We start from the raw sequence: 24857 nt of genomic DNA on the forward strand, positions 1-24857 counted from the left end.
CCATAATCAGTTCAGTACTGCAGTGTGAACCACAGGGTCGTCAAAGAGGAAAGATAACTCAAGAGTCCATGTGTGACAGATGCTCAGGGCTGTGCACTGCACCTGGCAAATTCATAGTGACAAATCAACGTCAGGCTTCAAAGATTCCTCCTAGTTCGAAGTTCGCAGGTCAGAAATTTCAAATAAATGGCATAGACTAATGGACATCCTAGTGAGGCTAAAACGAAAGAGACTTTATCTTTCTCTCAAATGGCATTGAGTTTCTGCTATGTTCTTTGGTCAAATTGTGTACTGGATTCTGGGAACAAAAATGTGCCTAGTTTCACTCTTCTAGGAGTGGGGGCTTGGCTTGCTTTTGAGATTGTTTTTAAATTTTGGGGATAGTGCTGTAAAATCAAATTGTATCTTAGTAACTCTTTAGACTCTTTAAAAGCATGGTTCATGAGAGGCTTGATAAACTGATAAAACAGCCAAGGCCCTGAGAGACCCACACCCGTGTCAGTGACAGAAGTCCAAGCTACAGATACTGAAGGAGCCCTCAGTCCCATTCAGGCAACGAAAGCCCTGTCACTGAGAATGAACCAAATGTACATTTGGGAGGATTGTTTATGGACATTTAGGACTTTGGATATTTAACCCACAGTAACAAGGAAACTTGATTTCAAAATTGGACTTTGATACTTTGGGAGCTTAATTCATAAGAGCGTTTAATGTGTGCCCTTTTAATTTCTCTGTGAAGAATTTGATACTGGCAAAGGTGTACTTCCAAATTTGCAACATTTCTATGATTTCTGAATTGTATTACTGGATGCTTTTATGTATTTAATCTTAGTGTATCATTTAACCTCATCAATTTTCTATGGTTAGCTGTGCTGTGGATGGCTGGTAGAACAAAAAGTTGTTTCTGATCATTGGATATGAGTAGCCCTGGAGTTAATTTAAATTAATGCAATTTCTCACCCATATCGGAGACTTCTGGGATGAAACTCTAAGTCATCCACCAGCAGTTCCCGGAAGCCACTCAAATGAGTAGCCCCATAAAAGTGTGAGCGGGACTGTCCTGATAAAGTTCTATTATTTTTCCTGAAGGGAGAGCCATATTCCATTAATTACAGGCTTAAAGGCATAGTTGAGTGGGTTAAGAGATTGAAAAAAACAGGGGAGCATTAGTGACAATTTCCCTTCTCGTTCCTAATGGTACCAGCATGTGAAGGGAATTTGATTAGTATAACTTTTTTTTTAAATTTATTTATTTATTTATTTATTTATTTATGGCTGTGTTTGGTCTTCGTTTCTGCGCGAAGGCTTTTCTCTAGTTGCGGCAAGTAGGGGCCACTCTTCATCGCGGTGCGCAGGCCTCTCATTATCGCGGCCTCTCTTGTTGTGGAGCACAGGCTCCAGACGCGCAGGCTCAGTAATTGTGGCTCACGGGCCTAGTTGCTCCGCAGCATGTGGGATCCTCCCAGACCAGGGCTCGAACCCGTGTCTCCTGCATTGGCAGGCAGACTCTCAACCACTGCGCCACCAGGGAAGCCCTGATTAGTATAACTTTTAACCTCCCTGCTCTTATATTCACTGACACTGGCTAGGTGAGGTGACCTACTTGACTGGCAAAGTTAGGAAGAATAACTGACCATGCTTTGCTAAGCTCTTCTTGCCTTCATCTTGGGAGTGAGTCTGGTGATAGACAAAAGTTCTCTGCTCCACTGTGGACATGCCCCTTTCACATGGGTTTGCCTGGAACCAACTTGCTGCAACAAAGTGGGTAAGTCTGGATAATTCTAGAATTCAGTTGACAGACTCACTTGGCTGTCTCATGAAGCCCCTTTTTCCAACATGGGCTCTAACAGTAAAAAGTGACATAATGTGTGGGCTCCAGTGCAAAATGAAAATATAGTGCCTCTTGTTCAAACTGCAAAGAAAAAGTGTTGTTGAAAGTATCTGCACTGGGGTGCATAGTGTCCTCCCCAAATTCATGTTCACCTGGAACCTGTGAATGTGCCCAAGTAAATTCTTTTTTCAGATAGAATCGAGATAAGATGACATCATACTAGATTAGGGTGAGCCCTATATGGGTTCTATGGGTTGTTCTCTCTTCTCTTTTTCATATATGTCATCTTTTTCAGCAGAAGTGTTTGGCTAATATTGGGAAGTGACAAGAGTAAGAAAGGATATGATAAGATTCCTTGGACATTCTTGTTTCTTAAAAAACAACTGCTTTCTTTCTGTGTTAGAAGTAAGTTCAGATTCAAATGGAAAGCATGGCCTCCCGGAGCTGTTAACACCTTCACTTAGTCTTGGATGTGACCAGTAGCACAGAATTCTGGTGGAATTCAGTAAGACTCCAAATGGGTACCAAATAAGCATGTCATGGAAAGCACACCATGAGCAGGGTGAAAACTAGATGTGAATGGGGCAGCAGGAATGGTGGCAGACACACATATTGCACATGTCCCCTCTGCTCATGCGTATATTTTATTGTCCCATAAACTTTACTAACAAAACGTAAGTTCAAAGATAAAATCATTAAGAATTTCAAGACATCAATAGCAGAGCATGAAACCAAGCAAACGTGGGGCCCTTCTGAGCATGGTTCATGCGGGACTTGATCAACTGGTAAAAGAGCCAAGGTTCTGAGATACCCACACCATGTCAGTGACAGAAGTCCAAGCTAGAGATATTGAGGGAACCCTCAATGCCATTCAGGCACTGAAAGCCCTGTCACTGAGAATGAACCAAAATGTAAATTTAGGAGGATAATTTATGGACATTTAGGACTTTGGATTTTTAACCCACAATAACAAGAAAACTTCATTTCAAAAGAAAGTGTGAGGTCTTCAAGTTTGCTTTGGTTATTGAGGGTCCTTTGTGGTTACATATCAATTTTGGAGTCATTTCTTCTATTTCTGCAAAAATAGGGGATTTTGATAGGCATTGCATTAAATCTGTAGGGAGCTTTGTGTAATATGGACATTTTAACAATAGTTCATGAACATGGGATGTCTTTCCATTTATTTATGTCTTCCTTAATTTCTTTCAATAACCCTGTAGTTTTCAGTGTACAAGTCTTTCATGTCTTTGGTTAAGCTTATTCCTAAGTATTTTATTCTTTTTGATGCTATTGTAAATGGAATTGTTCTAATTTCTTTTTCGGATTGTTCATTGTTAATGTGCAGAAATGCAAGTGATGTGTATATGTTGATTTCATATTCTGCAAACAAACTTTGCTAAGTTGTTTTATTAGTTCTAATAAATTTTTTGTGAAATATTTAGCATTTTCTACATCTTTTTCAATAGTTTCCCTTTCAGCCTAAGTGTATCCTTAAATCTAGGGGACATTTTGACTTCCATCTTAGGCTTTCATCTTAATTCTCAATTTATTCAGAGTCTTAGTTGGTTAGTGTTCTCCTTATTGTTTGCCACTTTGGAGAATCCAACAAAATGTTCTACTCAAGGTGAGACCTCTTTTCTCTTCCACCTCTGAACCTGAAAATCACTTATTACTCACTTCATTCTCTTAGAACATAGCATTCGAAGTTTAAATGGTGATCTTTCTTAAAGGAGGTCAATATGCTCACCAAATTCAAGACCTCTGGTGAGTTGTGTCAAGTGTGTAGGAATCATATTAACTTGTTGGTTGTTAGCACCCCTGGAAACATTTCTAAAGTGGCGTTTGAGCTTGATATTCAGGTTTATTGGACACCGCGTTAAAGAGTTTAACAGAATAAGAGTAGGCTGGTCTTTCCTAAAGCAGAGTTTATCCAAGGGTGACCTTGTAGCCACCTGCATCAGGCTCATCCTCGTTGAGTCATTGAGTGCCCTCAACCCCCCTAAACTGTAAACTCCTTATAGACAAGAATTATGTTTTATAGCTCTTGTTCCCCTTCCCTATACCTAAACATGCCTGGAATAGAAGGTGCCTCTACGAACAGGTGTTGCTTTATTTTAACCTACATTAAGTACATGTATATTTTCATTTTCCTCTGGGAAAGGAGGCTACATTCCACAGGATTCAAATATCAAGCCTTTAAACTTCCTTGAACCCATAGATATATAAATAGTTGCATAACTATCCCCCCTCTATACAACTCTAAGATGATCATATCAAAGTATGGTCATCATTAATTGTTTTTCATTGCAAACAGATAATAAGCAAAGTCAAAGGAACTTCTTCCACCAAAGTAAAGGCCAAAGTTCAAAAAGTCAAATTAATATGGGATTTGTTACTATTCTAAATAGTAAAGAGCACTGACAAGAAATATCACAGTGCTGGTTGCTATTATCATCTTTTCATTTTCCATTACAGTTGTTTATATTATCTTCATGGGATTTCACTGAAGTTATCAAGGTTTTTTAATAGTCAAATTAAAAAACAAAATCCCTTGAAATGCCAATACAAAGAAAAATGAGTCAGAACATGAAAAAATGTTTTAGACAAGTTGACAACATATATTCTTTGCTCATTTCTCTTTTTGAGACAAGTTCCATCTTATTCACATCCACATGTACAATAGACTGAATAAAATACAACTCCATCACTCGATGGTGATAAAAAAAGGAAAGACAAGCTGGGTCCAGACAATTCCTCTATTTATTCCTAGTATCTTGTTGCATCTGGCAAAAAAGAGCATTTTGAAATATTCTCTAAAGTTTTGTATTTTATTTTATAATAATTTGCTTATTTATCTCAATGTAAATATTAAAAACGCATGAGAAATAGTTTAACATTTGGCATTTGACTATTCCTATCTATTTTCTTAATGTTTCCTTTGTGTCCTATGATGATCTTTTGGGATAGACAGCACATACCACTCTCATACTCCCCAGACTCTACAGCCCCATACACATGCAAAATAGCTCGTGGGGATGTGTTAACATACACTTGGTTGAGGCAGGAAGGCTGTAGAATACATCGTTTTTACACCTCAACATTTTAAGTGTTTTTGGAAAGTAACCCTAGTTTGAGTGCAAGATCCATCGATTTATCAAATGCATTTCAGGTATACCTAGGTATGTCCAGTAAAATGGTAAGACTATATTACTGGGAGACTATTTACATGAGCAAGTGAAAAGACATCAGTGAAAGAATATATTATAACCAAGAGCCAGATATAATATGTCAATCAAATAGAATGTAGATCCCAGAAACATATCCACACATATAAGGACAATTGATTTTTCAACAGAGCTGCAAAGCCAGTTTTGAGGAGAAAGGATAGTCTTCTTGAAAAATGGTGCTGGAAGCATATGGCACACGGATATTGTGCATAGATAGCCATATGCAAAAGTATGACCTTTGATCCCTACTTCACACCATATAAAGAATTAACTAAATGTAGATCAAAACATAAATCTCTAAAACTAGGACAAAATCTTTTTGATCTTGGGTTAAGCAAAGATTTCCTAGAGATGACACCAAAAACAAGATCCATAAAAGAAAAAAAGTGATAAATTGGGTTTCATCTTTGGAAGCCATTATTAATAAAAGAAAAGCCACAGGTTGGAAGAAAATATTTGTAAATTATATACCGGAAAAGACTTGTGTCTCTAACACGTATAGAACTCTCAAAACTCAGTAATTAGAAAAATTTTTTTAAATTAACAATATGGGTAACAATATTTAAAAAGAGATCCTGCCAAGGAGGTGTACGGATGCAAATAAGCACATGAAGTTGCTCAATGTAATGAATTATTATCTAAATGAAAATGAAAGCCCCAGGAGATGCCACTACACACCTACTGAATGGCTAAAATTAGAAAGTCCAACCACACCAAGTATTGGTGAGGCAGTGTAGGAACTGGAAGTCTTTTACACTGCTAGTGGGAAGGAAAATGGTACAGTCACTTCAGTCAACAGTTTGGCTGTTTCTTTATAAGTTGAACATACACCTACCGTATGATCCAGCCTTTCTGCACCTAGATATTTATGCAAGAAAAATGAAAGCATATTTTCATACAAAGACTTGTACGTGGATCATCATAGCATGTTTATTTTTAATAGACAGAATTGTAACAACCTCGAGCACCCATCAACAGGCAAATGAATAAACATACTGTGGTATACTCATACAGTGAAACACTCCTCTGCAAAGCAAAGTGATAAACTATTGATACCCACAAAAATACGAATTACTCTCAAAATAATTACATTGAGTGAAAGAAGCCAGATAAAAGAGTCCTCACTATGTGAATCCATTTATATAAATTTCTAGAAAAATGCAAACCCATCTCTAACGATAGAAAGCATATCAGTGGTCACTTGGGGATGTGGAGGGGTCGAATGTGAGGGAAAGAAAGGGGCTTTATGAATGAGGCATAAAAACACTTGCAAGTGATGGATATGTTCCTTTTCTTGATTGTGTTGGCAGTTCCATGGGTATATGCATATTTCAGAACTTAAATTGTGTTCTTCAAGTATGTGCAGTGTACTCTGTGTCTGTTCTATTTAACAGAGCCACTAAAAAAAGGCTAAGAACAGACGTTTGTCTCAACAAATAAATGTAGCAAAGAACAGAAAAGTCAAGTACAGTATGATCTCTGTCAGTTGAAGTTTCCTATAGTTTATTTCCCTCAAAAAATATATCCCAGTTCTTAAAAGAGATGGGACTCTTAATAAAAGGTAAAAAAACCCGGCAAAGCCATCAGCAGGGTGAGCTCCAGCCAATTTTCAATTGTGAGACACTAGGTGCACGGTGCAGACATGCTAGGATGTTTGTTCTTCCTGCCCAATATTTTAGAGAGGATATTAAACACCGCCGTTAAATGCCTGCAAGTGATGGCCAGAGTGGAGTTTGGAGAATGATGGCTGTGATCTTTAATATGGTTGTGCCTTTGTAAAGAGTCTCACTCAGAATCTCCAGGGTAACTTTGGAGTCAATTTTTTGTTGTTGTTTTTTGGATGATATATATGTCTAACTCACCTCAAGAATATATCCACATAGACTTGAAGTTAGGGACCAGCTGGTGTAAATTTGTGTGGTTATCTCCTGACCTAGCCTTTTAGCTTCTCTTTGTTCCTTGATTGTAGTTAAGCTTCATCTTGCCTCAGGGCCTTTGTATTTGCTGTTCCCATGTTTTGGAAATATTATTTCCAGAAAAATTGTCCATAAATGATTCCTTTCTATTCTTTGGCACTCATCTCTTAAAGATATTTTTTCCTTGATGGTCCTACTAGCCTAACTTAGTCCCAGTTTATCAGATTACCTTACTTCTTTCACAGAATAATAATAAAAACAAATATTTTCTTTGGTGTCTCTTTGTATTTAGATGAACTTCTTCCCAAAGAACTCAAGCCCCACAGTGACAGAGGTTGTTACCTTTCTTATCCCTTATTCTGTGTCTTAGAACTGTGGCTGGCATGTAGTAATCACTCGAGGCCTGTTGACTGTGTAAAGAATATGTGAGTAGATGAACAGATTTGGAGTTATTTGAGGTCACTCTTAATGATGGCTGGTGTTGGTGATTAAATTAAAATTGTAGGTTTTAGAGTTGGAAGTGATCTTGCTGAGTCTCACAGCTACGGCAAAACTCTCCCTACTGCAGCATCCCTGACAGATGATCAAGTCTGAGCTTGAATAACTGTATATGAAAGACCCTAACCAAGGCAACCTCCTAGCTTTCTTCAAGCAGATCACAACCTTCCATGGGAGTTTGCTCCCTATTATTCAGCTGTAATTAGGAGAAAACGGTTTGATTTACCCAGAACCATCTTCTCTCAGTCTCCTTGTTCTAGTTCCCAGAGAATAGATAGGACAGAGTTTCCTCTAAATTACATCCTTTGGGTTTGCATTCCCGCTTGTAACAAAATAAGCACCATGCTATGGCAAAGTTCCCCTTGATTGTCTGCCACTTGTTGCTACATTCCTTGTTAGTGTTTAGAAATAATTTGTCTTAATGTTCCACATTATAATTGATGGAGTATAGAAATAAAAGAGATCTCAGGGTTATGTCAGAAGCAATCAGACAGATATTTTAACTTACCCTTTTAATGCATTTAATGCTGACACTGTGAGGAATTGAGCAGTATAGTCACCGCGTTATTGCCATTGCTGAAAAAAATGTATTTATGGTGAAATTTATGGTAACTTTGAAAGCATTAGCTGATGGGGGAATTGTCAGCTACATCTTAGAGCTCCGAGCATTTCTCAAAAAGTTGTGATACGAAACACCTCTGCCTTTTCTTGTATTTCTGTTATGTTCAGCTACTTCACAAAAAGCATTCTTCATATTCCTGAAATAATGATGGGCTTAGTTGAGATTCTTTTGGGTCCTAAGGGACCAACATGTGCGCATAACAGTGTTGAGTTACACAGAGCCTGGATGTTTAGCTCCAGACTGAAAGCCCCATGGAGTCGTTTTTCACATCTGTTCACCAATGTGTATGAATGGGAGAAAACCAAAGTTCTGGCTCGTTCGATCAAGGGGAGCCACACTCCTTTTACTTTTGCTGTGACAAACATGTAAAGAGGTGTAAAATATCTGAAAACAGCCTCTTAGGGTTTGGTAGAACGCTTAAGTGGGATGTAGAGAATATACAACAAAAAGAAAAGCAAGTGAGTACTGCTGGCAAACTTTTTCAAGGACAGCTAACAAAATAACAATAGTAGTAACAACAATAGTAAGATTGATTTTAAAAGACTTAAGAGTGGCATGGATTCCTAAGCACTCTACGTGTATTAACTCCACGCCACAGCTCTGTAAAATGGGTGAGGTTATTAAGCCCTTGTTTTTCAAAGAGGAAGTGAAACACAAAGAAGTAACACTCCTGAAGTCCCACCACTAATAAGTGGTGGAGCTGGGGAAAAAAGGTCCAGGCAAATTAATTTCAAAGTTAGTGCTCTTAACCAGTAGGTTATGTCCCACAGGTAATATTTGCACATTCTGAAATCACTTTACAAATACTCTTTTTACCCCTAAAGTACACAGGGAATACCCAGGGAAATTGGCATTATAATTATTTTTATATCTTTGCCAATAATCTGTTAACTTTTGGCAGTTCAGTATCCTTCCCCAACTTCTTAAAAATTCAGCCTACAATCCAACAAAATAAGGGCTAGTGAAAATAAATGTCTTGTAAATCCAGTTCAAGAGAGCAACTAAAAACTAAGGCCCCAAGGATGTAAAAGAGAAAGCAAAAGAAAAGAAGAGACAAGAAGCGCAAACCCTGTGATTAAGCTCCACATTGTTAGGTAAAGGGGCATTTAATTAATGCTTCTTTAAGACCTTGTGCACAGAGGCATGGCTCTACAGAAGCCAAGGAGTCTCCCTTTCATCACTGATTCGTGGTATGCTTCTGGCAGGGTCACTTCCTTCTTTGAGCCTCAAAGCTTTTCATCAATACAGTGAGGGAATTGGAACAAGGTTAGCACTCACAAGCCAGCTCTCATGTTCTCTCATGTTACCTGTGAGTCTAGGTAAGTGCTGAATGTCTTTAACATGACAGATTATATTTTTTCTTAACCATTTCTCTTCTCCTGATTTTTACATAATTTCTAATACATAGTAGAATAGTAGAGAAGAAAAAATACCACACTGAAAAGTAACTGATACACTAACTTTCCATTCTCATTTCACTGCCAATTCAGCCAAAAGCCTTCTGTAGAATTCTGATGCAGACCATAAAAACACACTGTAAGTGTTCCAGAGTCTTTTCCATATTTGGTAGTCCTGTGATTTCCATTGGCAGAACTGTCTTGGACTGTCATCTGAAAATCTATCAAAAAGAAATTAAGTAATAGGAATTCATATCAATGGTATTGGAGAAAGAAATCCTTGAACTTATCTTACTGTGTGACCCTTCATCCATGTACAAAATCAACAAAAAGGTTAAACTTTAAAGGCAACATATTCCCATGAATAGAAGGGAGAACATAACACAAATAATATACAATGCTAACATTATGTACATACACGTATATACAAGTGGTCTTGAAATATATTCCCAGATATTAATTGGATTAAAGTTTGGGGCAATAAAGCATTTTTTCTCATAGAGAACATTATTCTTTAAGGCACATACAGACACACATATCTGCCCTGCTGGCCTCTCACAGTTTCAGTTGATTCCCCAGTCATGTCCCCAGTTCATTTCCCCATATATTTATTCTCGGATTAGTGATTTTTGAACACGTGTTCATCTCTTTAGAAATACCTGTGCCATGACCACAGAGTACTCAGATTTCTTTTTGGCATTTGGTGGCATATGATGGGGAAAGTGATGAGTTGTATGACAGGAGAGGTACAAGGTGAACCTTAGAGTAAGTAAGACTTTATGCATAGTTCTTAAGCCCAAAAGGAAAAGAGAAGGATAGCAGCGAAAGTCATTGGAATAAAGGACCTCTCAGATGAATCAGCATTAGGATAATTCATTGGTTACTGACTGTCCAGTCATTTTTGGTTATAAAGTATTCCTGAGTGACTGCATCACTTTATGAAAGGATCTACCTAACTATAGCTTTCTTTTGCTGGAATTAGTTTATATGGCAATAATATGCATAGAGAATGGCAATTGTGAATTCATGTCTTCCCCAAACTGAAGACACTCGTTAAGGTACAAGTTTCCCCAAGACTGCAAATGATTTATCCATACTATACTAACTGAGACTGTGGCTTACCATTCTTGTTTGTTAAAGGAGATAACAAGGCTAACTTTGAGTAGAGTAATAGCAGGATACTTAGAAAATACTTTCAGGTTAAGTTTTATAAACAAAGTTCAGTGTTTACCCACCAAAAGCAAATCAGCTCATTTAGTATTGCAGGAAATGCCTTCATACTTTTTCATTGCCACTAAAGGAATTTAAAACACCTGTTGGATATATTCCCTCCTAGAATGCCATTTGTATGCTTATTCCTAATAGGACCTGTTATTTTAAATGCAAACTCATATTATAAGGCTCAGAATTGATACTCAGTATTTTTAGTGATCACATGGTTTAGGGTTCTCTGATTTGGGCTCAGACTTGCATCTCAAGCATTGCAATCTGGGCTTGTTAGATGATTTCCTTGCAACCAGGAAAAATTGTTTATCTGAATCTAAAGTCCAATTAAAGAAATGTGATAGTGGTGATAGTGGTTGATGAAGCAGACTGGCATAGCAGCTCGGGCAATTATGGACAAGTTACAGTTAACCTCTCTGTGCCTCAGTGTCTTCCTCTGAAACTGAGTTTCTTCATCAATGGGGATAAATACTGGTACCAATCTGACAGAGTTATTGTAAGAAATGAAGGAGTTCACAAATTTCCTAAAGGCTTAATGTTTGGCTTGCCGTTACTAAATGCTGGTAATTATTAGTAAAACAATATCCCTCTATTATTTATTATATCAAAATAATAATGATAAGGGCCTGTTATTTTAGTAGTTCTATTTTTTGGTCATATAGTTTAGACTAACTCATATTGTTTAAATGTGAAACCAAGAAGAAAAACAGTTTTGTTTTGTTTTTTAACCTGGTCAAGGAACCCAAATCACCTAATTCAGAAATGTTTCTAACTTGGCATCTGCTTTGAATCTGTCACAGCCAGAGAAAGTTTATTGTCTCAGAAAGTGACAGCCTTGTATTTGTGTATCATAAAAAAGAAGATACATGCTAGATAAGATATATATACCCCTTATCATAGTCATGCCACATACAGTGCAAAACTATTCCTGCTGGGTTCAAACATTGTGATCCAGAGCCTGCCATTGCCTATTATCAGGAGCAGGAAAGCGTAAGAACCGTATGTGTTTGCCCTTAAGTTGGTCTACAACACAGATACTGTCAATCAGCCTCTGATAGTACCCTCCCCGTGGACAACCTTCTGTGCTCTTTTGAGCATGCTCAGATGGAGTCTACCATCAGTGTGGTGGGAGTTCACTTCGCTTCAAGTGTGTCCACGTTGAAGGGTGAAATGAACAAATACTAACCAAATTTGTGGCTGTCCAAACTAGGAAAATAGTTAAAGAATCAGGACATGAGGAATCAGGCAAGTACTCATTTGGCGTCAACCCAATAAAAAAGCTTCTTGGTGAGAAAAAAGTTGCCAAAGATGAAAGCCCAGAATAGTGCTACTTTAGCCTAACCACAGTGTCAAAGTGAATTACACACATACACACAAACGCAAAAGGAAGCCCTCTTCACACTAATGCCCCAAAGTCCTTTATGGGTCTTCAAATTGAGCAGATTAGGTAGGTTGATGGTTGTCCTTTATTGTCCTTCATTGTTGCTTTTGTTGTGGTCATCCATGTACAATGCTTGGTCAGTCTATTTATCTCTTGTAAAAATAAAATACAGTGTGTGTGTGTGAAAAAATATATACATATATAACACCAAAGTCACAATCCATGAAAGAAAGAATTGATAAGCTAGACTTCATTAAAATAGAAAATTTCTGCTCTGTGAAAATCACTATCAAGATAATGAAAAGACAAGCCACAGAGTGGGAGAAAACATTTGTAAAAGACGCATCTTGTTAGGATAAAGTGGCAACTTGCAAGCTTCTTACATGTGCAACTGGTGTAATTTATTTTGGTATGTAGTGTGAGGTACAGACTTCAGTTTTCAATGGGTGTGTAGTTTTCTAGGCATCAGTTTTAAAGATTATGACTTGACTTTATCACAATCAAACTTCCCAGACATACTTAGAACTATTTGTGGATATTCTTTTCTGTTTAATTTGTATATGTGTTCATTCATGTAGTAATGCTACAATGTTTGAATTGTAGTGGCTTTATAGGTAAGTTATATAGCTACCTGCTAATTAACAGATACTCAACTTCTAATAAAATTTATGACTTGTACCTGAATGCCTCCAGATTATTTTCTTCATTCAGACTCTTTACTATTCACTCAATATAAATTCAGAGCTGATATACATTAAAAACTGAACTAAGGTGGCTAACATGTTTTAGTTTTCATCTATATTCCTAGATTTAAAATATGAGAAAGTAATAGAATGCAACATTTTAAAAAACCTCTAATGACGCACATTTTCTATCTCTAATTAAAACAGAATACCCTATGGAATATCTTTGCATCATTTACCCGGTTTCATTAATTCTGGCTGCTGAAGTTAATTTCAATTCACTCTGGTAAAATGAGAGCTCAGTATAAGCTTTTAGCATACTCAGTGAGACTTACAAATAGTCATCTGCTAGGTGGTAAACAGTAAACAGTCTTGTTCATTGCAAATAATCTTAGCCAATAAATGTTATTTATGCTCCATTTAAGAATAAAGATGTTAATCTGAGATCACAAAATGATCTTTTTGTTAAAGCTAAAAGCAATTATGCTTTGATTAGTTGCAAATGCAAATATTACCCAACTTCTTTCTCCTTCTTTGATAGTTGTATAGAAATAAAACTAAACATAAGAATGTAAGCCAGTTACTGAGCTCTGACCGCCACAGCAACGCAACAGTCAGCTCTACCCACCACCAGAGCCTCCCATCAAGCCTCTTAGATAGCCTCAACCACCAGAGGGCAGACAGCAGAAGCAAGAAAAACTACAATCCTGCAGCCTGTGGACCAAAAACCACAGTTACAGAAAGATAGAGAAGATGAAAAGGCAGAGGGCTATGTACCAGATGAAGGAACAAGAAAAAAACCCCAGAAAAACAACTAAATGAAGTGGAGATAGGCAACCTTCCAGAAAAAGAATTCAGAATAATGATAGTGAAGATGATCCAGGACCTCGGAATAAGAATGGAGGCAAAGATTGAGAAGATGCAAGAAATGATTAACAAAGACCTAGAAGAATTAAAGAACAAACAAACAGAGATGACCAATACAATAACTGAAATGAAAACTACACTAGAAGGAATCAATAGCAGAATAACTGAGGCAGAAGAACGGATAAGTGACCTGGAAGACAGAATGGTGGAATTCACTGCTGCGGAACAGACTAAAGAAAAAAGAATGAAAAGAAATGAAGACAGCCTAAGAGACCTCTGGGACAACATTAAACGCAACAACATTCGCATTATAGGGGTCCCAGAAGGAGAAGAGAGAGAGAAAGGACCAGAGAAAATATTTGAAGAGATTATAGTCGAAAACTTCCTAACATGGGAAAGGAAATAGCCACCCAAGTCCAGGAAGCGCAGAGAGTCCCATACAGAATAAACCCAAGGAGAAACACGCCGAGACACATAGTAATCAAAGTGGCAAAAATTAAAGGCAAAGAAAAATTATTGAAAGCAGCAAGGGAAAAACGACAAATAACATACAAGGGAACTCCCATAAGGTTAACAGCTGATTTCTCAGCAGAAACTCTGCAAGCCAGAAGGGAGTGGCATGATATACTTAAAGTGATGAAAGGGAAGAACCTACAACCAAGATTACTCTACCCGGCAAGGATCTCATTTAGATTTGATGGAGAAATCAAAAGCTTTACAGACAAGCAAAAGCTAAGAGAATTCAGCACCACCAAACCAGCTCTACAACAAATGCTAAAGGAACTTCTCTAAGTGGGAAACACAAGAGAAGAAAAGGACCTACAAAAACAAACCCAAAACAATTAAGAAAATGGTCATAGGAACATACATATCGATAATTACCTTAAACGTGAATGGATTAAATGCCCCAACCAAAAGACATAGACTGGCTGAATGGATACAAAAACAAGACCCATATATATGCTGTCTACAAGAGACCCACTTTAGACCTAGGGACACATACAGACTGAAAGTGAGGGGATGGAAAAAGATATTCCATGCAAATGGAAATCAAAAGAAAGCTGGAGTAGCTATACTCATATCAGATAAAATAGACTTTAAAATAAAGAATGTTACAAGAGACAAGGAAGGACACTACATAATGATCCAGGGATCAATCCAAGAAGAAGATATAACAATTATAAATATATATGCACCCAACATAGGGGCACCTCAATACATAAGGCAACTGCTAACAGCTATAAAAGAGGAAATCGACAGTAACACAATAATAGTGGGGGACTTTAACACTTCACTTACACCAATGGACAGATCATCCAAAATGAAAATAAATAAGGAAACAGAAGCTTTAAATGACACAATAGACCAGATAGATTTAATTGATATATATAGGACATTCCATCCAAAAACAGCAGATTACACGTTCTTCTCAAGTGTGCACGGAACATTCTCCAGGATAGATCACATCTTGGGTCACAAATCAAGCCTCAGTAAATTTAAGAAAATTGAAATCATATCAAGCATCTTTTCTGACCACAATGCGATGAGATTAGAAATGAATTACAGGGAAAAAAACGTAAAAAAGACAAACACATGGAGGCTAAACAATACGTTACTAAATAACCAAGAGATCACTGAAGAAATCAAAGAGGAAATAAAAAAATACCTAGAGACAAATGACAATGAAAACACGACGACCCAAAACCTATGGGATGCAGCAAAAGCGGTTCTAAGAGGGAAGTTTATAGCTATACAAGCCTACCTAAAGAAACAAGAAAAATCTCAAGTAAACAATCTAACCTTACACCTAAAGAAACTAGAGAAAGAAGAACAAACAAAACCCAAAGTTAGCAGAAGGAAAGAAATCATAAAGATCAGAGCAGAAATAAATGAAATAGAAACAAAGAAAACAATAGCAAAGATCAATAAAACTAAAATTTGGTTCTTTGAGAAGATAAACAAAATTGATAAGCCATTAGCCAGACTCATCAAGAAAAAGAGGGAGAGGACTCAAATCAATAAAATCAGAAATGAAAAAGGAGAAGTTACAACAGACACCGCAGAAATACAAAGCATCCTAAGAGACTACTACAAGCAACTTTATGCCAATAAAATGGACAACCTGGAAGAAATGGACAAATTCTTAGAAAGGTATAACCTTCCAAGACTGAATCAGGAAGAAACAGAAAATATGAACAGACCAATCACAAGTAATGAAATTGAAACTGTGATTAAAAATCTTCCAACAAAGAAAAGTCCAGGACCAGATGGCTTCACAGGTGAATTCTATCAAACATTTAGAGAAGAGCTAACACCCATCCTTCTCAAACTCTTCCAAAAAATGGCAGAGGAAGGAACACTCCCAAACTCATTCTATGAGGCCACCATCACCCTGATACCAAAACCAGGCAAAGACACTACAAAAAAAGAAAATTACAGACCAATATCACTGATGAATATAGATGCAAAAATCCTCAACAAAATACTAGCAAACAGAATCCAACAACACATTAAAAGGATCATACACCACGATCAAGTGGGATTTATCCCAGGGATGCAAGGATTCTTCAGTATACGCAAATCAATCAATGTGATACACCATATTAACAAATTGAAGAATAAAAACCATATGATCATCTCAATAGATGCAGAAAAAGCTTTTGACAAAATTCAACACCCATTTCTGATAAAAACTCTCCAGAAAGTGGGCATAGAGGGAACCTACCTCAACATAATAAAGGCCATATATGACAAACCCACAGCAAACATCATTCTCAATGGTGAAAAACTGAAAGCATTTCCTCTAAGATCAGGAATGAGACAAGGATGTCCACTCTCACCACTATTATTCAACATAGTTCTGGAAGTCCTAGCCACGGCAATCAGAGAAGAAAAAGAAATAAAAGGAATACAAATTGGAAAAGAAGAAGTAAAACTGTCACTGTTTGCGGATGACATGATACTATACATAGAGAATCCTAAAACTGCCACCAGAAAACTGCTAGAGCTAATTAATGAATATGGTAAAGTTGCAGGATACAAAATTAATGCACAGAAATCTCTTGCATTCCTATACACTAATGATGAAAAATCTGAAAGAGAAATTATGGAAACACTCCCATTTACCATTGCAACAAAAAGAATAAAATACCTAGGAATAAACCTACCTACGGAGACAAAAGACCTGTATGCAGAAAACTCTAAGACACTGATGAAAGAAATTAAAGATGATACCAACAGATGGAGAGATATACCATGTTCTTGGATTGGAAGAATCAACATTGTGAAAATGAGTATACTACCCAAAGCAATCTACAGATTCAATGCAATCCCTATCAAATTACCAATGGCATTTTTTACGGAGCTAGAACAAGTCATCTTAAAATTTGTATGGAGACACAAAAGACCCCGAATAGCCAAAGCAGTCTTGAGGCAAAAAAATGGAGCTGGAGGAATCAGACTCCCTGACTTCAGACTCTACTACAAAGCTACAGTAATCAAGACAATATGGTACTGGCACAAAAACAGAAACATCGATCAATGGAACAAGATAGAAAGCCCAGAGATTAACCCACGCACCTATGGTCAACTAATCTATGACATAGGAGGCAAGGATATACAATGGAGAAAAGACAGTCTCTTCAATAAGTGGTGCTGGGAAAACTGGACAGCTACATGTAAAAGAATGAAATTAGAATACTCCCTAACACCATACACAAAAAAAACTCAAAATGGATTAGAGACCTAAATATAAGACTGGACACTATAAAACTCTTAGAGGAAAACATAGGAAGAACACTCTTTGACATAAATCACAGCAAGATCTTTTTTGATCCACCTCCTAGAGTAATGGAAATAAAAACAAAAATAAACAAGTGGGACCTAATGAAACTTCAAAGCTTTTGCACAGCAAAGGAAACCATAAACAAGACGAAAAGACAACCCTCAGAATGGGAGAAAATATTTGCAAATGAATCAACGGACAAAGGATTAATCTCCAAAATATATAAACAGCTCATTCAGCTCAGTATCAAAGAAACAAACACCCCAATCCAAAAATGGGCAGAAGACCTAAATAGACATTTCTCCAAAGAAGACATACAGACGGCCACGAAGCACATGAAAGGATGCTCAGCATCACTAATTATTAGAGAAATGCAAATCAAAACTACAATGAGGTATCACCTCACATCAGTTAGAATGGGCATCATCAGAAAATCTACAAACAACAAATGCTGGAGAGGGTGTGAAGAAAAGGGAACCCTCTTGCACTGTTGGTGGGAATGTAAATTGATACAGCCACTATGGAGAACAATATGGAGGTTCCTTAAAAAACTAAAAATAGAATTACCATATGACCCAGCAATCCCACTACTGGGCATATACCCAGAGAAAACCGTAATTCAAAAAGACACATGCACCCGAATGTTCATTGCAGCACTATTTACAATAGCCAGGTCATGGAAGCAACCTAAATGCCCATCGACAGACGAATGGATAAAGAAGTAGTGGTACATATATACAATGGAATATTACTCAGCCATAAAAAGGAACGAAATTGAGTCATTTGTTGAGACGTGGATGGATCTAGAGACTGTCATACAGAGTGAAGTAAGTCAGAAAGAGAAAAACAAATATCATATATTAATGCATGTATGTGGAACCTATAAAAATGGTACAGATGAGCCAGTTTGCAGGGCAGAAGTTGAGACACAGATGTAGAGAATGGACATATGGACACCAAGGGGGGAAAACTGTGGTGAGGTGGGGATGGTGGTGTGCTGAATTGGGCGATTGGGATTGACATGTATACACTGATGTGTATAAAATTGATGCCTAATAAGAACCTGCAGTATAAAACAACAAACAAAACAACTAATACTAAACTTTCATTGGGTTATTTGTATGGAAATATGTTAATATAAATGTTTCAGACATTACATGAAATTTCTAAAAATCTTATATTTGTATTTGTATGGAAATATGTATGGAGATATGTTAATATAAATGTTTCAGACATTACATGAAATTTCTAAAAATCTTATATGTTCTGGTATAATGTTATAAGTAATAATCCTAGTTATTACTTTAAAATGCATATCTCAGAAATAACTAATTTTCTTGTCAACTGCATTATTATGAACTTTCATCAAATCTTTAACCGTGGTCATTTTTAAGTCTTTTGTCATTTACAGACAGTTCTGGGTGTACTCTGATGATTTTGCAAATATGTTCCTATAAAAGGGTTTCGTCTTCAAGAAATTCATGGAAAAGACTCTGACAAGTACAGGTTTCTGGTAACTGACTGTACTGCTGAACTGAATGAATAAGCATTTTCAGAACTCTAATGAAAAACTGATGAACTCATAAAAGTGCTAACAAAAGATCAAGATGAAAAAAAAAATTAATTACATGGGACTGAGTGAACTGATGAGGATGAGTATAATTTTTGTGACTTTCTGTCTGAATTTAAAAAAAAAAAAAATCCCACAAGGACTCAGAGGCAAAGAATATACGAAAAAAAAAAAAAAAAGAATGTAAGTCAAACCCACTACAAATGAAACTGCACTACAGGCCCAGTATCTTCAGTGATTTCTAGATGATTTCTATGCTCAAACCTTCATTCTATCCTCTCTTCCTAAACAGAATTGGTTTTTTTTCTTGTTTTGTTTTTTGGTTTTGAGTCACTTTTATTACACAAGGGATTCATATTCTTTATAGAGAAATCAAGTAATCAAATAATCCAAAAATAGATTAAAAAGCAGCCATAATTCCACCTCTCAGATATATTATCACTGTATCTATTTTATAGTATAGCTTTCATATATATATTTTTAACATCTTTATTGGAGTATAATTGCTTTACAATGTTGTGTTAGTTTCTGCTGTATAACAGTGCCTCAGCTATATGTATATATATATCCCCATATCCCCTCCTTTTTGCGTCTCCCTCCCACCCTCCCTATCCCACCCCTCTAGGTGGTCACAAAGCCCCGAGCTGATCTCCCTGTGCTATTTGGCTGCTTCCCACTAGCTATTTTACATTTGGTAGTGTGTACATGTCCATGCCACTCTCTCACCTCGTCCCAGCTTCCCCTTCCCCCTCCCCATGTCCCTAAACAGAATTTTAAGAAGATAGCCAAGATAAAATGAGAATCTGATTTAGACTTAGGTCCCAAATTTACAGCTTCAATGATTTAGGAAAATTCCTTGGCAACTATACTGAGCCTCAGTTTTCACATTTGTAAAAGGGTGAGGATTAAAAAAACTGATACTTCTGGAAATGCCTGTCATTCTGATTGGATATTTTTTAAATGTTAACTGAAATTTAAATGTATAAATTATAAAAAGAAGATGACAAAAAGGCCTATTATCATTTTATTACCCAGATAAACCCTGGTGGTCCACTGATAGGAGAAGGGGCTTCTCTAAGTAGTTTTCTTCATCCTGATTTCTAGACACTCCCTTCTTTAATCTGCTTTTGGAGGCAGCGGGTGACATTTTGGCAAGTTTTATTCAATTTCTTTATGCCTTGATTTTAGGAAAGAAGAATAGTAGCTGTGCTGAGCTCTGCCAGGTCAGATAGAATTTTGGAGTATTCTCTTTCTCTCTCTTGTAGACAGCCACTGTCATTTGGTAAACCATAAGCCTTCCTTTGCTTTGACTGTGGTTAGTGTGTTTGCTGGATTTCTAGAATATATATTTTAGTGTTTACTTGTTTAGATTGAAAAGATTGGGCTATATTTTTAAAACTTTATTCCTTCATTTTGGAAGGTCTTTTAAGTTGTGATATTGCATGCAAGAGAGCTAACGGAATTCTGGACTCCATATTTTCGTTTTTACCTTTTTTTTTTTTTTTTTTTCTCAGACTTTGAACCAGCAATGGCTAAGAATGAAAGGAACTCAGACCCAAATATTTTTTCCCTTGTAAAGCACAGAGAATATGGTAAAAAATGAAATTGGGAAATTGTTTTGCTCTATTCCTCCTCCTTTTTGGTCAGTTACCTCAGTCGTCCACCTCACTTTGTATTTCTAGCCTGGCTTCAGAAAGACCTGAATTTGATGAACTACACACTGTTGGAGTAGTAGATTGCTAGAAGGAACCAAGATCCAGACAACCTTAAATGGCGGCTTCATGGAATTATATTCAAGAAGGATGGTCCAGCCAATTTCCTCACTTCCATTGTGAAAGGAGTTCCCTATTCCTAAGAAAATGGACCTATGTCCGACTGACACAGAAGATGGAGATTTATCCCAGTGTATTTATATATGTATATATATTAAAATTATGTATATATATATATATATATATATTTATATATATATAATGCCTAATGGAAATATCTCAGATGGTCTATTTTGTGTTTTTTCTTTAATTTTACTTATAAAATTGTGACCATTTTTTAACTCAAAAGAGGAGAACCTTAAAAATTAATTAAAAAGACATTCTCACTAGTCTAAGGTTCAGAGTGACTTGGCAGAGAAAATTGCTGAATGGTTAGATAACAGTGCTGGTATGCTTGGCTACTGTAACACTTTCCATTTGAGTTTCTCTTCTTTGAAATTACAAGAACTATATGACTCAAGAGAAAGATTGATAATTAGGAATATTCTGCTTGCTTTTTATATAGCTTATTGAAGAACATTTTAATTAATTATTTGGAGGTCATAGGAAGGAACCTTCATGATCTAACTTTTGAACAAGTAGTGTTGCAACACAAAGCTATGACTCAAATTAAAAAGGAAATTTGAAATGACCTATTTCTTTTGGCATCTCAATCCAGATATCTGTCAGTAAAATGAGTCACTTTTCAGTCAAATGGCTGGTCAGCAATATAATTTTTTATTGGGAAGCTGAAAGACACCATTGCCAAACAGAGCATCTGCAGTGTTAACATCTATATTTGAGCATCTTTCGTTTTCCCAAGGGGTGCAGATGAGAAGAAGGAAGGCAGAGAAATGCACTTGAATAAAGCTTTTCAAGATGGATAGAACAGAGAGCATTCCCAGAGGCAGGTCAAGTTCAACCCAAGAACAACTCTCTCAGTGCTTTCACAACTAGTTAAAATACAAGACCAGTAGTAACTCAGCTCTCAAATCAGTGCTGAAATCAAGCAGAAGGTTGTTAATATTGATATGGTTAACATACATCAAATAGGATTACTGAATTTTCTGAATCCAAAAGTTCTCCTCAGTGTTGACATTTCCTTACTGAACTCCCAGGACTGTTTGGTTTCAAAGGCTGTTGGGCTCAAGACGCATTTTGTTTTAAATAATCCTTCATAAAAAGTTCAGCTTTCAGTCTAATATGATTGAAACCCAGCTTGAGTGTGTTTTATAATGCACTGAACTGGAAAGACTATGGGCATTGAATTATTCAAAACATGGTAGGCGAAGGAGTGATATGTGGGGAGGAGGTGATCAAAGAAATCAGTGAGATTTGATATGTCTTGTTATCTCATTTTATTTACCTTTTAGAACTCTTCCAAATATTAGAGGAAAGAAATCAATATCAATTTACACCTGTCATGTTCCACACTTCAATTATTAATGAATGTCAAATTTGACCACAGTTTTCTGTACCACCTGCTCTGCAATAATATTTCTGAGCCTTTATTAAAAATGTAAAATTGTCATTGAATTTCCAAATATGATTCTCCAGTGGCTAATTCAGCTTGTTTTATTAATAAGCAAGTTCCGATGAGTAATACTAATTTAATACGCCTGCATGTAAGGTTAAAGTGTAAATTATTCCTGCCGAAGGTGATGAGATATGACTGCGATGTGGTGGTAGGGCACTCACCTTCCTGAACGAACCCTGCAAGCACACAGTTCTTGGGAGAAACCAGTACTTCATATAGTAGCAAATCTGATATTATTTTGCATGTCTCCTGTAGCAGTGGAATGCACACACACACACACACACACACACAAACGTGATCATGGGTGAAAAAACACACATGCGCACCTTAGATGCTTACATTAATTTCTGAATATAGTTCTCCGGAAAGAAAAAGCTTTACTGATGATTTGTATTTTTATAGTTTATTATTTTATCCATACTAAAACACTTCATGAAATCACTTACTGTTTTGTTGTCCATGGAATCCTTTCAATTTTGAGATGCTAAATAGAAATCGAAATAATGATTATAGTCCTTGGCCATGAAAGACTAAGTTACAGAGAACCCGGTGACTGGAGGTCAGAGCTGCCACGGAATTATTCTCTGCTCCAGAGACCATTAGAATATCACTGTGTACCCACTTAAGGATAGAATGCTGCTACTGAGAAACTAGCTCTCTTTTATTTCTACTAAAAGGAGAGAACAGTAGGGGACCTTGGCTGTGTGAGTGTATGAGACTTTCTCTGTTTTGTACAATAAGCCAAAAACTATACATGAAATAGCCTCGGGCCTTTTGTCTTTTGTACACAGCTCTTTCCTGTATTGCTCCTGATCAATTACACTTAAATCAACAAGAGTTGCTTGAACATTTTGACAGTTATGTGCCCCATACCCTGAAGCATTTTTAAAGGGTTACTGAGATAAAGCTATTTCAAAAAATACTCCCTCCAAATTTTTTCAGGGTGGCATCAATGAAAGTAACTTAGAGGAAAGAAACTAGACCTTGAGTTCCTGGCCTACCACTCTAAGGCCAGGCAAGCATAAACCTTCATAGTAAAACCTAAGTTTGCTCCCAGTTGAGAATTTGGTTTCCATGGTCTTATATAAAAAGTATATGGAGACTTTAATTTCCTATAAGCCCTTTCCAAAGAGTAAATACAGTTGATCATTCGTAAGAGATGATGAAAATTACAATTTTGTTGAATAGGTGGAATATATAATATATATATTTATTTTTAACATATATATAAAATACATAAAGTTACTATTCAGAGTCCTAAAACATGGATTTTTCTTACTTACCAAGAATGAACAGTAACTTGATCTCTAAACACAATAAAGCACCTGGTCATAGCAGAATCATAACAAATATTTGATATCAGAATGAATTCACTGTTTAGGTGTAAAGAGGGAATACCTTCAGTTTTCCTCTTTCTTGTACCCCATTATTGCATCCTGGACAGAGGGGATTTTCTTGATTTTAATCTAAAGGAGAAATGTTCACTTTTGTTAAGATGGAAATTGACAACCTCAGTAGGCAGAGGCACTGTTTTTATTTGGCTGAATTCATGTTTCTAGTGATAATTCAAGGTGTAATAGGGTCTTCTCTGCCACTCCAAAATCTGAAAATGATAAGCATCTCACCAGAGTTTCAGGACGGCCCGTTACCTATTCTGTGGAAAGGATATTCAAAATACCATGCTTCATCAATGTCTTCTTTGACTTATTCATCAATGGACAACTACTGAGTTAAGACAGTGTCTTATCCTTGCTTCAAAAAAACAAAAACAAAAAAACCCCACAAACACAAAAAAACTGTTAACGATGAAAACTTATTATGCCAGGCCTTAGTATGGCCTGACATGGAAATTTAGTTTCAGAGGCTTTTGTGAATGTACCAAGGAAAGAGGACCTAGGTGTATCTTATTTCCACAGGCCGCCAATAAATATTTGCTTAACGGAGAAAAAATTAATATATAGTATAGGAGAGAACCTGACAGATGCTTAACATTATTGAGTGATAGCAATGCCCAAACTCATCTGTGATCAAACACTGTGAAAGTATCCTCCTAAGGATAAACTTATAACAAATAAGAAGTGAAAATTCAATTATGGAGATATTTTCAGTTTCAGTTCTGATATGCAAAAACTTGGAAGTTGTCACTGTATCTTGTCCTTACAAGATAATGCTGTACAAAATGAAAATCAATGACTTTTCTCAGACGTGGTTAATAAAACATGTAACTATGAAAGAATTTTAAAACTGTAATTATGTATATGTATATATGTGTCTCTGAAAAATCTGTGTCAAAGAAAACTGAGGCTATCAGTATGAACTCATTTACCTCTATCTCTTCTTACCTTTATTTCCTCCCAAACTTACCAGTATCCATCCAACTCGAAGGATACAAGTGATTTTTATATACTGTGCAAGGTTTTTTTCTTATTCATATGTCCATGTTTCCCCAATTCTCTAAATTATTATCTACATCTTCAGGATCTCCTTTATCGGTTCCTTCATTTCAACATATAAAATATAAGTCCTTCTCATTCTAAAAAATTCTTTTTTGCTAATTATTTTCTCTTTT

The 24857-nt window shown here is 36.5% G+C and overlaps 1 protein-coding gene across 9 annotated transcripts in view; it reads left to right on the top strand.

Moving 5' to 3' along the window:
* The window catches only part of LOC137771947 (centrosomal protein of 78 kDa-like), a 60722-nt gene that overhangs the window by 28569 nt on the left and 7296 nt on the right, over positions 1–24857 (top strand). For 2 of the 9 annotated variants that reach the window (XR_011075441.1, XR_011075442.1), the window contains 2 exons: positions 20515–20592; positions 20683–23441. The exons of 2 other annotated variants lie outside the window; for them this stretch is intronic. The gene's annotated coding sequence lies outside the window, so the exon portion shown is untranslated. 5 more of the 9 variants (XR_011075443.1, XM_068555757.1, XM_068555755.1 and 2 more) reach the window with 4 other exon arrangements.

The sequence above is a fragment of the Eschrichtius robustus genome, chromosome 11 (genome assembly GCF_028021215.1).
Source record: "Eschrichtius robustus isolate mEscRob2 chromosome 11, mEscRob2.pri, whole genome shotgun sequence".
NCBI lineage: Eukaryota > Metazoa > Chordata > Mammalia > Artiodactyla > Eschrichtiidae > Eschrichtius > Eschrichtius robustus.